The following is a 16,386-nucleotide window of genomic DNA, read 5'->3' on the forward strand; positions in this document are numbered from 1 at the left end:
ATGCTGTCTTGCGACAATAGGAACCAATTCTAGATTTAGACTTTCTGATTGGAAGATGTTTTGATGTGAGTCTGCAAGGAGAGTTCCACCACTAACCCACGACAACCACTAAAGGCTATTGTGCTAGACTGTCCCACAATATTCTTAAGTCAGAACCGTCCCAGCAGTACTTGACTCGTACTCGGCGACGCGCCGCCAGACCACTAGCGCAGCCCAGGTGCATGCAGGCGCATCGGTTGAAGAGCATGCCATTTAGCTTTTCTTTGTATTTAAGAAGCCAAATTGCGAGGCCCACGGAAGAGAAGTTGCTATGGCATCGGTGAAGCTCGTGTGGGAGGTTGTTGCAACCACAAGCGTTCCAACAGATCTTCAGGGCAAGATGTGTACAGAATGATCGTCTACCGTAGGAGCGGGGATTCACGAGATTCACCACCCAGCGCAAAGCGACAATCACTGTGTATACAGAGAAGAGAGCATGGCCACAAGATTGAACCCTGTCGGCACCCCCATTAGGACCTGCCAGAGCCCGCATGGACAACCAGGCCCTCCGAATTTGGACACACTGAACTCTCATCAAGAGACAGCTAGTTTGTTGCAACAGAGCGACACGGGCAAATCACTAGAAACATAAACCGGCCGCTATTCGAGGCTCTCTGCCCGATGAGATTGTGGTGAGTTGACAGAAGCTCGATGCAGCAGCTCCTTGCAACATCCAGAATCTGTAGCAGGGAGAAGGTGCGGTGGGATCTCAAAACACATCGGTCACGGTAATCTGGTTTGTCTGACTTGGACTTTCAAAGACCTCATAGTGTCAACTGGCCAGGGGTAGGAGAGATATATGTCGCATGCTGGTAGCAGTAGTGGGTCAAGAGTCATTTTCCCCCCCCTCTTTAAGAGCGCGGATCAACCGCTCAAGTGCTTTCTCCAATCTTTGGAATCTGCAGACCGACCACAAAAGAGACGATTGCAATAGCGGCTGTAAAAAGGAGTTGCAACAATTCAGCAGAAACATCTGCTAGAATAGGAACAGGGTCCCAGCATGTCTAGCCCCAGGCCTCTGATGTGTAGGGTCCCCCAATCATCTTGCAGCTCTTTCAGAACATCAGCCTCTGACTGGAATTTCAGGGAGAAGGAAAATGCGGAAAGGCCTCGGCAGATTGCTGTGGAGTGGTGCAGTGCTGTGTGACCGGGTTAAGGGTAGCCACCGTGAAAGCATGGCCAGCCCGGTAGAAAAATGCTTATTGAAAATTCTCAATTATAGTGGATTTATCGGTGAGTTGAACCAGAGTTTCCTATCCTCAGTGCAAGTGGGGCAGCTGGAGGAGGTGCTCTTATTCTCCATGGACTTTACAGTGTGCCCAGAAACTTTTTTCTGACGTTCGCTCGTTTTATTCGCACAGGAAGCATCAATTTACTGCTTGAGAAAACCGACTCAAGCCGTTGCTTTTCTCTACACTGCCTGGCGTACATTTGGTTTTCTCACTGAAAAGCGTGCATATCCACGAGGGGCTTTCGATCTGGCTATGCAGAAATGCCAACCTGTGCATTGTCTTGGTGTTGTTAAGGGGCAGTCAGTCTGGATGAGACCAAAGGGCTATATCTTCTGGTTCTAAATTTATTGAATGGGTCATGCTATTGAAGATGGTGAGGAAGGCATTCAAAAAAAACATAACCAGCGTCATCCTCTAATGACGGGATGAGGTCAATATCCTTCCAGGATAACCGCGGCCACGTCGAGTTAGAAAGTCACTGCTCGCCTGAAGTTGTTTCAGGGAGCGCTTTGATATGTGATGGTGGAGATCGTTCTTACCGCTGACCCATTACGGATGACGGCAAGGAGTCAGTATCGCTGAGATCTTGGTTTGAAAACCATCAGAGGGTGTATTTAGAGGGAAAGTTGGTTAGGATGATATCTATGAGGGTGGCCGTGTTTACGGCTTGGGCGTGGTACTTGGTAGGTTCATTGATAATTTGTGTGAGATTGAGGGCCGCATAAGCTTAGATTGTAGATGGCTATGGGTGTGTAAGCAATGTCCAGTTTAGGTGCACTAGCAGCACGAGCTCTGAGATAGATGGGGGCAATCATTCACATTATGTGTCCAGAACACAAGCTGGGGCAGAGGGTGGTCTATAGCAGGCCGGCAACGGACAGAGACTTGTATTTAGAGGTGGATTTTTAAAAGTAGAAGTTCAAATTGTTTGGTTACGAGACCTGGATAAGTTAGAGATAGAACTCTGCAGGCTATCTCTGCCAGTAGATTGCAACACCGCCCTCTTTGGCCGTTCTATCTTGTCTGAAATGTTGTAGTTAGGGATGGAGACCTTCAGAGTTTTTGGTGGTCTTCCTAAGCCAGGATTTCAGCATGGCTAGGACATCCGGGTTGGCAGAGGTGTAGCAAAAGCAGTGAATAAAACAAAACTTATGGGAGGAGGCTTCTATATGTTAACATGCCAGTAAAACCAAGGCTATTATGGATTAGCAGAAGTCATCAAAAGAGAGCGCCTGGGGAATAGGAGTGTAGCTAGGCATTGCAGGGCCTGGATTCACCTCTACATCACCAGAGGAACAGAGGAGGAGTAGGATAAGGGTACGGCTAAAAGCTATGAGAATTGGTCGTCTAGGACATCTGGAACAGAGAGTAAAAGGAGCAGGTTTCTGGGGGCGATAAAATAGCTTCAAGGTATAATGTACAGACAAAGGTATGGTAGGATGTGAATACAGTGGAGGTAAACCTAGGTATTGAGTGATGATGAGAGAGATATTGTCTCTAGAAACATAATTGAAACCAGGTGATGTCATTGCATGTGTGGGTGGTGGAACTGAAATGTTGGATAAGGTATAATGAGCAGGGCTAGAGGCTCTACAGTGAAATAAGCCAATAAACACTAACTAGAACAGCAATGGACAAGGCATATTGACATTAATGAGAGGCATGCTTAGCCGAGTGATCATAAGGGTCTAGTGAGTAGTGAGGTTGGTTGGGGTCACGGCGATTCAGAAAGCTAGCTGGGCCATGGGTAGCAAGCTGGCAGAGGATGGAGGTCTGTTTTTAGCCACCTCGTGCGTTTCTGTCGGTAAATTAGTGGGGTTCCGTGTGGTAGAGGGGACCAATCCAATTGGCAAAATAGATATAGTTATAGTGACCCAAGAAAATTGTCTGATAGACCTATTCAGATAGCAGCCGATAAGACAGCTAACGATTAGCGGGCCGCAGATGGGCGTTCAGGTTACGTCGCGACGGAGGGGCCAGTTGGATAACTCCCTCGGGCAGATAACGTCGGTAGACCAGTCGTGAAGGCCCGGTGGGGCTCTGCATCGGCAGTAAAACGGGTCCGGATAGGTGATTGTAGCCCAGGAGTGGTTGATGGAACTCTTCAGCTGGCTAACTCCGGAATAATTTATGTTTGCTCTGGGACCGACGTAAGCCAATAGTCACTCGGATAGCAGCTAGCTAGCTGCAAGATCCAGATGTAAATGTCCAGAGCTTGCGGTAGAAATCCGGGGATATGGAGAGAAAATAGGTCTGGTATACTCTGGTCTGAGTCGCGTTGTACAAAACTGGCGATAGCTTTTCGAGCTAAAGGATAGCTGATGACCGCCAACCGTGGTTAGCTGAATATTAACATTCTGGCTAGCTTCTGGCTAGCTTCTGTTGTGAATTTCAGATTTGAGGTGAATAATACTCTTCTTTTTTTTTTTATTGGTGAGGCGGGTTGCAGGAGAGTCTTTTGAAGTTGAGTTTTTAGAAGAAAAAAATATGTATAAAAAGATATGCGAAGAAAATATGTAAATATATATATATATACATGGGACACGACAAGACGAGGACAAAGGACGTCTGACTGCTATGCCATCTTGGAATGAAGCATTGGAGGATTATGTCTGCGCTGCCTGTCAGGACGAGRTTAGGCTTGAGTTCCAGGCGATGATATCACCTGGAAAACGTTCCATAAAAAGTGGACTAAATGTTCAGTCGAGCTGTTACAGGCACAACAACGGCAAGGAATCGTATACCAGTTAATACTATAGCGAATTGGTTTGGTTACTAACGTTAGCGCATCAACGTCAGCCATCTGACTTTATTAGCCAGCTAATTTTCACACCATAAACTCAATTATTTGATCAGTTAAATTGGCTAACTGGCTAGCTAATGGAGAATTCAATCCAGCTAGCAAGATACTTAACAATGCTAACAATACTTGTTCCACCACACTTTCTCCCTCACCTCAAACTTTCCAAATGCCAGTTGTTTTTTGGATACAGTTCATGAAGTACGCTTCATAACCTTCACCACCCCCGTCTCCATGGTCAGGCTTCTCACCTAACGTTACCTCTTCGTTATCGYTCAGGGGACGCGCTGGTGTAACTGACAAGCTGCCTTTCCAGAGCGCTAGCTGATGCTGTAACTAGTAAGTTGGTTGTCTCTTCAGTCGCGTGCTGTGCTGCATTCTGTTGTTATTTCAACAATTGGCTGAGCCTTGGATACAGCCAGTATTGCTCCAAACGCGCATCACTCGTTTGCTTTCAGCCAGTAGTGATCCAAAGACCTCTCCCTCCCATCGGATCTACACGAATCACGTAGGTTACCTATTTTGAATTAAAAACGGCGAATTTCGCTGAATGGTGACCAGTTTGCATCCCTGATCTTAACATTACTCTAGTTTCAAGCTCTGAAAACATCTGACAAAACATTCATTTATGAGTGAAATGTCCCATTAAGCGCCTCCATGGTCTTTGAATCGCCATTCATTTCTCTAGGAGGCACACGGCATCTACTGCACAAAAATATCCAACAACAAACGCAAGTGTGTCTGGCTGTTTTGCCAAAACACTTACCTCTTGGGCTGGCAGGGGGTGTCCCGTTCCGGGTAGTGTTCTGCTGTTCTGTGAGAGTCAATGTTACAGTGAAATCAATTGTAATGTAACAAATTCAACTCAGATGTTATATTTTGTCTGTAGAACTAAAAGAGGAAAAGCTAGTGTAGTTCGAGCCCTGAATGCTGATTGGCTGACAGCCGTTGTATATCAGACCGTATACCACAGGTATGACAAAACATGTAATTAGAGCAGTAAAAATACAACAGTAACCAGTTTATAATAGCAATACGGCACCTCAGGTTTTTTGTGATATAATGGCCAATATACCACAGCTAAGGGCTGTGTCCAGGCACTCTGTGTTGCGCATAAGAACAGCCTTTATGTGTAGTGTATTGGCCATATACCACACCCCCTTCGGGCCTTATTGCTTAATTCTCATACAAGTAAACAAAACCATGGAGTCATGACCTGAAAGCAGGGCTCATTCACAGAGCGAGTGCTGCTTTAATGTAATTGTGTTCATTTTGATCTTAAAGGCTAAACTGATTATAGATCAGCACGCATACTCTGAGGTACTTTGTGAATACGTGTCCATATTCAAAATCCAGTCAAATCAACCAGGTGGTATTTTTAGTGCAGACCTTGTTTAGATGTAAACATGCAGTAAAAAGTACCACCAACCCACTAAGTCTCATTATTCTCAAATTAGGATAAACATTAGGAAGCACTTTGACACATTTATAAATAGATTTCATACTACCAATAGATTTCATACTACCAATAGTTTTCATACTACCACTAGATTTCATACTGATCAATAGATTTCATACTACCACTAGATTTCATACTACCACTAGATTTCATACTACCATAGATTGTCATACTACCACTAGATTTCATACTACCACTAGATTTCATAACTACCACAGATTTCATACTACCACTAGATTTCATACTACCACTAGATTTCATACTACCACTAGATTCATACTACCACTAATTTTCATCACTACACATAGATTTCATACTACCAATAGATTTCATACTACCAATAGATTTCATACTACCACTAGATTTCCAAGCATTACAATTAATAAGCATTTCTAATGATTTATAGAACATTTATAAGCATTAATTCTCATTTGTAACCTACTAATTTACTTAACTAAAATGACCAGCTATCTTACTTCCTTCAGAATAACTCAGTATGCAGGAGGGCGTGTATTAGAATGACTCTCACTCAGCTAGCTTTGGGCATTTGTTTTGGGGAGAAGCAGCACGTAGACATGTGGGGAGGAACACAGATACTGCACTCCTACTGTGGAGAGAAAGACTTAACAAACAGCAGTCACACAGTCAAGGGGGGGGGGGGGGTCTATTGGGTCTGTCCTCCATTACTGTTTTACCTGTGATAAGCATTTATACATGTGTATTTATCAAAGTTATTTTAAACTGGTTAGGTTATGACAAATGGACACATAAAATATAGGTAATAATGTTTGAAAGAGGTCTGTACCAGGTGTGTCTGTGCCAGGTGTCGTGTTGGCAGAAATCTCTCCATCACAGTCAAGGCCTGACAGAGAAAAACAATGGTTCCATGGCTTCTGTGTCCATATCTTATATAGCCAACTTGGAGAGCAGACAGATGGACAGGGGGGGGGGAGGAGAAAGAGGAGATGGACAGGGGGGGGGGGGGGGGGGGGGGGAAAAAGAGGAGATGGACAAGGGGGGGGGGGGGGGGAATGGAGATAGGACAGGGGGAAAAGAGAGATGACAGGGGGGGGGGGAAAGAGTAGATGGACAGGGGCGGGAGGGAGGCGAGAGGAGATGACAGGTAGGGGGGGAAGGAGAAGTGGACAGGGGCGGGGGAAGAGGAGGATGGACAGGGGGGGACGAAAGGGGAGAGATGGACGGGGGAAGAAGAGAGGAGATGACAGGGGGGGGCCGGGGGAGGAGAGAGGAGATCGGACAGGTGGGGGGAACGAGGAGAATGGACAGGGGGGGAAAGAGGAGATGGACCGGGGGGGACAGGGGGCAGGGGCGGAGAAGAGAGATGGACAGGGGGGGAGAGCGAGGAGGGGAAGGAGAGTGGAACAGGGGGGGGCGAGGGGAGGAGGACGGGAGAGGGAAGAGAGGAGGGGGGGGGGCAGAGAGGAGCATGGACGCACGGGGGGGAAGGCGAGGAGCATGGACGAGGGGGGGGAAAGGAGGAAGATGGACATGGGGGGGGGAAGAAAAAGGGGTGGGAGGGGACTTGGCCGGGGAAAGAGGAATGGACAGGGGGGGGGAGAAGGAGATGGGACGGGGGGGGAAAGCGGAAGATGGAGAATGGGGGGGGGGGGGAAGAGGAGATGGACCCTGGGGGGGAAAAGAGGAGATGGGGCAGGGGGGGGGGGGAAGAGGAGATGGACAGGGGGGAAAGAGGAGATGACCAGGGGGGGGGGGGGGGGGGGGGGGAAAGAGAGGAGATGGACGGGGGGGGGGAAGAGAGGAGATGGACAGGGGGGGGGGGAAGAGGAGATGGACGGGGGGGGGGAAAGAGAGGAGAATGGACGGGAAGGGGGGCGGGGGAAAGAGAGAATGGATGCGGGGGGGGGGGGGGAGATGGACCGGGGGGGGGGAGGAAGAAGGAGATGGAACGGGGGGGGGAAGAGGAGATGGCAGAGGAGAGGGGCCAGGGGGAAAGAGGAGTGGACAGGGGGGAAGGGGGAGAGCTGGAGATGGACGGGGGGGGAAGAGGAGAGAGAGTCAGGGGGGGGGAAAGAGAGGAGCATGGACCGGGGGGGGGGGGAAATAGAGGAGATGGACGGGGGGGGAAGAGGAGATGGACGGGGGGGGGAAGAGGAGATGGACAGGGGGGGGGGGAGGATGGACACGGGGAGGAAGAGGGAGAGGACAGGTGGGGGAAGAGGAGATGGACAGGAGGAGATGGACAGGGGGGGAAAGAGGAGCTTTGGACAGGGGGGGGGGAAGGAAGGAAGGAGAATGGACAGGGGGGCGAGGGAAGAGGACGATGGACCAGGGGGGGGGGGGGGGGGAGGGGGAGGGAAGAGGAGATGGACAGGGGGGGGGGAGAGGATGGACAGGGGGGGGGACGAGAGATGGACAGGGGGGGGGGGAAGAGGAGCATGGACAGGGGGGGGGAGGAGATGGACAGGGGGGAAGAGGAGATGGACATGAGGGGGAAAGAGGGAGATGGAAGGGGAAAGAGGAGACAGGGGGGAGAGGAGAGGAGGGAAAGAGAAAGGAGAGTATAATCACTCCTGAGCAGAAAAAGAGAGAAAGGGAAGTAGGGAGAAAATAAAATGGAGACTGAAGGTGCTGATGATGCATAGGAAGACATTGAGCGTTGTAATAAAATGAATTAACTGAATTTAGGCATAGATTTGCCTTTTCAGAACTGTCTAGTTAGTGGTAATAGTCTATTATGTTGAGGAGCCTACGTATCTTTAACTCACTGGATTGATTACTGGCACATTCACCATCGCTGTTCCCTGAAACAAAAAATAGATTTGAATTAATATTTTTCAACACACACACCATACTAATTAGAGTCCTCACCATAATGTGTGCTGTCACATCTCAATGTTGTTTTCTCGTTCCCACTTCAACACGGCCTGGTCGTCTTTAATGTAAACACAGCAGCCCTCACGGCTTTTCAATCCTGTCCCGCACACAGGATCATACTTCTCTCTTGGCTCAAAACAACGACACCGTTTTCACCTCCTCTATTGAACCCTGGTTGGTCCTGTATCTGCAAGCTTCTGTAAGAGAGAGACCAGAGAGACACATGGACGATTTAGACGATTTCAGTTTGAGACCAGGTATGTACGATGATTGAGTCTGTTTGAATAGGAGCTGATCGTGGGACTTCAGGAGGAAAGAGTGGAGAGGCAGCCTCATCCACATCAACGGGGGCTTGCAGTTGGAGCGGGTCGAGCAGCTTCAAGTTCCTGTCACGATCGTCTCTTGCGGTGAGAGATTGGACCAAGGCGCAGCATGTGAAAAATACATCTTCTTTTATTTTAGAAGACGAGAAAAACCACGAAACGAACACTATACCAACTAACAAAATAACAAACTGACGACCGTGAAGCTATATAGACAAATATGTGCTGACACAAACACTACACATAGACAATTACCCACAAACGCATGCATGCCTATTGGCTGCCTTAAATATGGCTCCAATCAGAGACAAATGAAAGACATCTGTCTCTGATTGAGAACCACTCAGGCAACCCAGACATCACCTAGAAACATTTCACTCAACACAAACCCATACCTAAACCCACACCCCTTTTACCATATAACCCAAAAACGAGACAAAACAACACACATTCCCCATGTCACACCCTGACCTAACTAAAAATAATAAAGAAACAAAGAATACTAAGGCCAGGGCGTGACAGTACCCCCAAAAGGTGCGGACTCCGGCCGCAAAACCTGACACGAAAGGGAGGGTCCGGGGTGGGCCTTAAATATGGCGGCGGCATCGGGTGAGGGACGTGGCCCCCACTCCACATTGTTTATATCCCGCTTCGTGTGTCTCTGGTAGATCTGGCCTGACACTGGCGGATTCAGCAGATCCTGGCTGGCGGCTGGACTCTCGCCTGCCATGGCTGGCTGGGCGACTCGGCTGCTCATGGGCTGGCGGCGACTCGGGCTTGCTCTATGGCTGCGGGCGACTCGGGCTGCTCATCGGCCTGGGCGGGCGACTCGGGTGCCTCTCATGGCTGGCGGGCGACTCGGGCTGCTCATGGCTGCGCGGGCGACTCGGGCTGCTCATGGCTGGCGTGTGCCCGCGGCCGTCACTCTGGTGCTATGGCTCTGGCGACTCTGGCCGTCCATCATGGGCATGCGCGAGGCGACTCTGGCTGCTCATCGGCTGAGCGATTTGCGTACTCTTGGCTGCTGTCATGGCCTGGCGGCGACTCTGGGCTGCTCATGGCTGGAGGGCGACTCTGGCTGTCGCATAGCTGGCGTCGACTCTGGCTGCTCATGGCTGGCGGGCGACTCTGGCTGCTCATGGCTGACTGGGGCGACTCTGGCAGATCCTGGCTGACTGCGCGACTCTGGCAGATCCTGGCTGACCTGGGCGACTCTGGCTGCTCCGTGACTGGCGCCTTGGCAGACTCCTGGTGACTGGCGGCTCTGCAGATCCTGGCTGACTGGCGGCCTCTGGCAATCCTGGCTGACAGATGGCGGCTCTGGCAATCCTGGCTGACTGGCGGCATCTGGCAGATTCTGGCTGCCACTGGCGCTCTGGCAGAAATCCTGGCTGACTGGCGGCTCTAATGGCTCGGGACAGACGGATGGCTCATGATGGCGCTGGGCAACGGATGGCTCTTCAGGCGTGGCGCTGGGCAGACGGCAAGTTCGGGCTACAGACGCCTCTGGCCGTGCTGAGGCGCAGCTGTAGGCGGCTGGTGCCGGACTGTGACTCGACTTGTGCTTGTACGCCGGTTAGCGGACATTGGGCTGGGACCACGCACCTGAAGGCTAGTGGGGAGAAGGAACAGGGCATACTGGGACCCTGGAGACGCACATTAGGCCTAGTGCGTTCGTGCCGAAACTGGTGGCCGGTACCGGGCTGGGGACACGCATTCAGGGCCTAGTGCGGGGAGCCAAACAAAGGACGCACATGGAAAGGACTCTGGAGACGCACAGGAGCTTGGTTGCGTGGTGCCGGAGACTGGGTACTGAGTGGATCCGACGCGGGCTGGGGCGGAGGAGTGGCGCGCGGAAAAACCGGACGCGTGCAGGCGTACTGGCTCCCTTGAGCACCTGAGCCAGCCCAACCTTCAGCCTGGTTGTATGCACCCCTTCGCCCGACCAGGCGGTGCAGTGGGGAGATGATAACCGCGCACCCGGGCTATGTAGGCGAACCGGGGACACCATGCGTAAGGCTGGTGCCATGTAAGGCCGGCCCGAGGAGACGGCACTGGTGGCCAGATGCGTTGGGCCGGCTTCATGACATCCGGCTCAATACTCAATCTAGCCCGGCCGATACGGAGAGCTGGTATGTACCGCACCGGGCTATGCACACGTACAGGAGACACCATGCGCTCTACTGCGTAACATGGTGTCTGCCCGTACTCTCGCTCTCCACGGTAAGTACAGGGAGTAGGCGCAGGTCTCCTACCTGACTTCGCCACCCTCCCTTTAAGCCCCCCCCCCAAGAAACTTTTGGGTTTTACTCGGGCTTCCAGACTTGCCTCCGTGCTGCCTCCTCATAATCGGCCCTCTGCGGCTTTAGCGCTGCCTCCATTCGCTTCTTGCTCCTCCCTCTTCACGAGGGAGGCGATATTCTCCCGCGGTTGTTGCCCAAGGACCCTTTCCATCCAATTCGTCCTCCCATGTCCAGAAATCCTGTGTAGTGTGGGTCCTGTTGCTTTTGGACACGTCTGCTTGGTCCCGTTATGGTGGGTAATTCTGTCACGATCGTCTTGCGGTGAGAGATTGGACCAAGGCGCAGTGGTGTGAAAAATACATCTTCTTTTATTTAGAAGAGAAGAAAAAACACGAAACGAACACTATACAACAACTAACAAAATAACAAACTGAGACAAATAGTGCTGACACAAACACTACACATAGACAATTACCCACAAACGCATGATGCCTATGGCTGCCTTAAAATAGGCTCCCAATCAGAGACAAATGAAAGACATCTGTCTCTGATTGAGAGACCACTCAGGCAACCATAGACATACCTAGAAACATTCACTCAACACAAACCCATACACTAAACCAACACCCCCTTTACCATATAACACACCAAAACGAGACAAAACCAACATTCCCCATGTCACACCCTGACTAACTAAAATAATAAAGAAACAAAGAATACTAAGGCCAGGGCGTGACAGTCCCTTGGTGTCAACATCACTAAAGACTTAACATTGTCTATACACACACCCGCATGACAACGCCTCTTCCCTCAGAAGGCTGAAAAGATTTGGCATGGGGCCTCAGATCCTCAAAAAGTTCTAACAGTTGCACCTCGAGAGCATCTTGATTGGCTGCATCACTGCTTGGTATGGTAACGCACCCGCCCTCGACCACAAGGCACTAGAGGAAAGCCCGAAGAATGCCAAAGACTTCAGTCACCCAAGCCATGTATATTGATTAGAATGATGTCTTGTAATGCTTTGTTAATTCTTTGAAACTCAAGCTTTATGCTTGTATGTGAATCCATTCATTTTACATAGTTATATATATTATATAATACTTGCTTTGATATTTGCTTCTCATGACCATTCCTTGATACATATGATACTATAATACCTCACATGCGCGCTCACAATAAAGACTAAGCAATTATTAGCCTATTAAAATATTTATCTGACCTCAATAAGATAATTAGCAATATACAAAAATTCCCAATCTGGCCCTCACCGTCACGGTCACCTAATCATCCCCAGTGTAACATTGGCTCATTCACCCCCCCTCCTGCTCCTCCCTCCCCTGTAACCATTCCCAGGTCGTTGCTGTAAATGATAACGTGTTCTCAGTCAACTTACCTGGTAAAATAAGGGTACAAAAAATGTCAAATGGTTTAGCCACGTGCAATCAAGTATTTATGAGTTTAGCTGGCTAAGATCAAGGAATAGTCATGAGAAGCGAATATCAAAGGAAGTAATATATAATAACTAAAATGAAGTGGATTCACATACAGGACATAAGCTAGAGGATAAGAGAACACGGGTATTTTTTACATTTATAACATCTGAAGGTATAACCTTCTCAACCCAAAACCAATGACCAGTCAAACGTACCAAGTTTACAGTGTAACCTGACCACCAAGGGCCCCAATCTCCACAGGGTGTCACAGCATCTAAGGCTTATGTGGGATGAGACCAATGGAAAGAAAATACAGAATTCCTGAGAAGACAATAAAACCTCTTTTGCATATAGTAATTTCAGAGTTCCTCTGTCCAGAATACAAGTTACCACAGAGATCATACAACCATATACTGTAGATAGCATCAGAGTTATCCTCAGTGAACAGTTTACCCAAGAGGATCATACAAACATATACAGTTGAAGTCGGAAATTACCATACACTTAGGTTGGAGTCATTAAAACTTGTTTCATCACATTCCCAGTGGGTCAGAAGTTACACATAACCTCAATTAGTATTTGGAAGCATTGCCTTTAAATCGTTTCTTGGGGTACGCCTTCCAATTGCTTCCACAATAAGTGGGTGAATTTTGGCCCATTCCTCCTGACATAGCTGGTGTAACTGAGTCAGGTTTGTAGGCCTCCTTGCTGACACACGCTTTTTCATTATCTGCCCACACATATTTTCTATGAGATTGAGGTCAGGGCTTTGTGATGGCCACTCCAATACCTTGACTTTGTTGTCCTTGAGCCATTTTGCCCACAACTTTTGAAGTATGCTTGGACTCATTGTCCATTTGGAAGACCCGTTTGCCGACCAAAGCTTTACTTCCTGACTGATGTCGTAAGATGTTGCTTCAATATATCCACATCATTTTTCTACCTCATGATGCCATCTATTTTTGTGAAGTGCACCAGTCCCTCTGCAGCCAAAAGCACCGCACACACAACATGATGCTGCCACCCCGTGGCTTCAGGTTGGGATGGTGTTCTTCGGCTTGCAAGCCTCCCCCTTTTTCCGCCAAACATAACGACTGGTCATTATAGCCAAACGTTCTATTTTTTGTTTCATTCAGAAACAAAATATAGTACTGGACATTTCTCCAAAAATATAGTACTGGACATAGTACTGGACATTTCTCCAAAAAGTACGATCTTTGTCCCCATGTGGCTTTTTTATGGCGGTTTTGAGCAGTGGCTTCTTCCTTGCTGAGCAGCCTTTCAGGTTATTCGATATAGGACTCTTTTTACTGTGGAAATAGACTTTTGTACCTGTTTCCTCCAGCATCTTCCACAAGGTCCTTTGCTGTTGTTCTGGGATTGATTTGCCACTTTTTGCACCAAAGTACGTTCATCTCTAGGAGACAGAAGTGCGTCTTCTTCCTGAGCGGTAATGGAGGCTGTGTGGTCCAATGGTTGTGTTTATACTTGCGTAACTATTGTTTGTACAGATGAACAGTGGTACCTTCAGGCATTTGGAAATTGCTCCCATGGACGAACAACAGACTGTGGGGTTCAATTGTGCTCTACCAACTGTTCCCGTGGTGGCCTCAGTTGGTAGAGCATGGCGCTTGCAACGCCAGGTGTGTGGGTTCAACTTCCACCGGGGGGACCAGGATGAATATGTTGAACTTTCCAATTGTGTAAGTCGCTCTGGATAAGAGCGCTTGCTAAATGACTTAATTGTAAATGTAATTTTTTATTTTATTTTTTTGCTTTTTCTGAGGTCTTGGCTGATTTCTTTGTTTTTCCCATGATGTCAGCAAGAGGCACGAGTTTGAAGGTGGCCTTGAAATACATCCCACAGGTACACCTCCGATTGAACTCAAATATTGTCAATTAGCCTATCAGAAGCTTCTGAAAGCCATGACATCATTTTCTGGGAATTTTCCAGCTGTTTTAAAGGCACAGTCAACTTAGTGTATGGAAAGCAAAATATGGTCATGCATTGCTGTGTGGCTGCCTGGTTGTAACAGTGGCAATCAAGAAAGAGAGAGAGAAAGAGGGACCAGTTTAATGTTTTAAAGTGGGATTGCCTGGCAGTTTTTGCAACATTGTGTTATTTATTTTTCTTTCTTGATATGGTGGCACTATTCTATTATGCTGTTCAGATTGTATTCGTTTGAATGGTTAGATTTATGGACTGTTGTTTTTATATACATTAAACAGTTTATACTTTAAATGCAAATGTTTAATAGCATATATTTTTCATAAACCAACACATGCATTTTTAAACACAATGTATTTAAGGTAGAGTATGAATTTAATTTAATAATTTAATTAGAATTGTTTTTAAGACCAATCATAGTCAAATATCGCAAACTGTACTGTTGACGAATGGAAAAAATACAAAACATTTTTTTTTAAAAGAGCCGTTTGGAGCAAAAGAGACGGCTCTTTGTTTGGTGAGCTGAGGCCCGACGAAGCCCGGTTCACTGAGAAGAGCCGGAAATACATATCACTACAACTCAGTAATCGGTCTAGAATATTGTTCCCAAAATTGCCTCAGGTCACTTGGTGCATCTTGATGCTGGATGTTTTCCCCTAATGCCAAATGTAGCAGGCAGTTTTCGCGTGTGCGTGCTGGCGCTCACAATGCCCCCAGTTAGACCAATATCATCGCTTAATTCATCATCTCTTCAGTTTAGTTTGAAGAACTTGGTTCCAAAGTCTCCACCTGAGTTATCTCTGAACGTAGAAAAAAGCTGCTTTTGAGGATTTCAATTAAACCCAAACACGTACGTCACAGGATCATGAGGAGTAGAGCTTTTGATAAGCGCTTCGCAGCAAAATCACTAACAGTGTCCGAAACAATTTTACTAAACCAGGACTAACATAAATAAGAACGCGTCCTTGTTCTGGATTTGGTGGTTAAAGGGCATCGGATTCTATTTTGGTTGGCCCGCAAGCCTCTGAAAACTCTGCAAGATCCTCTAAAATGATGCTGGCGTGTTCGCTCCCTCCAGTAACCACGAACATAACGAGGTTCCCTGTGGTTTTTAACCTGGCGGTTTTATTCGTAGTTTACGTAGAATTATCACCCTCCGGTGAGAACTAAATAAGTACATGAAAATACAGTTAAGCACACTCGTTATAGTAATCTTTCACTTTCTTGTCTTACGAGTGAACATTATTAGCGTGTTATGATGTAAGTGCTTACATAGACTAAATACTGTTTAGCGGAGATATAACAGTATCTATTTATTTGTTACATTGCAATAAAAATACATCTCAAATGCGTTTTCTTTTAAAAAAAATGTAATAAAATAAAATGTATATTGAATAATTTCAGGGAAATTTTGGCGGGGTACTAATCCGTGGCTATGCCGCTGATGTATCCCTATGGTACGGTCTCATAACAGTGTAATTGCAGATTGGGACTTTGGAGGGGAGGAGAACGAAGTGCTGCTCTGGTATTGCAAGACAACATGAGTTATGATTGGTTTTATGCCATGTGGTTTTTTACTACTCACCTGCTAATGTTGAACTAAAATAAAATGACAAATTATTAATTTAAAAGCAAGCCACACCGCCGTGCGGGGGCCGGGACCGGAGCGCACCTGAATTTACTTCCGTGATATTTCCTGTTTAAGATGAAGATCAACGGAAGGACATTAAAGGTATTCTTACCGTCAGGGGTTTCCAAAACGCAACGTGGGCTACTAAGTACATAGGCCGAATTTTAGATAATTTAAGGCTTGTTGGCCATCCGTATGTAAAAACCATAATTAAGCACTAGAGAAACAGTGCTCAACGCCTTTCTGCGTCTATCACTGAGTACAGGTTTGACCTTTTGGCGCGCACATACAACGCTTTGGCACGCCACTACAAGCTGCTAGAAGATGAGAAGGAAAGCTCTTGTTGCAACGTTAGAGGTGTAACAAGCGGTGTCGTGTGGTGAAAGCGGGGTGAAGAAAAACAAACAAGGAGGGCAAAGGATG

At 47.6% G+C, this 16,386-nt stretch overlaps 1 long non-coding RNA gene across 1 annotated transcript; it reads right to left on the reverse strand.

Annotated features, from left to right (window-relative positions):
- Nucleotides 1-4,834: 4,834 nt before the first annotated feature.
- On the reverse strand, nucleotides 4,835-8,510 carry LOC112068546 (uncharacterized). Its single transcript, XR_002893596.2, has 4 exons — nucleotides 8,381-8,510; nucleotides 8,278-8,313; nucleotides 6,336-6,392; nucleotides 4,835-4,885 (listed from the first exon to the last, which is right to left on the reverse strand). It is a non-coding gene; the product is annotated as an uncharacterized lncRNA (long non-coding RNA).
- Nucleotides 8,511-16,386: the final 7,876 nt, after the last annotated feature.

This window comes from Salvelinus sp. IW2-2015, unplaced genomic scaffold, assembly GCF_002910315.2.
Source record: "Salvelinus sp. IW2-2015 unplaced genomic scaffold, ASM291031v2 Un_scaffold562, whole genome shotgun sequence".
Lineage (NCBI taxonomy): Eukaryota > Metazoa > Chordata > Actinopteri > Salmoniformes > Salmonidae > Salvelinus > Salvelinus sp. IW2-2015.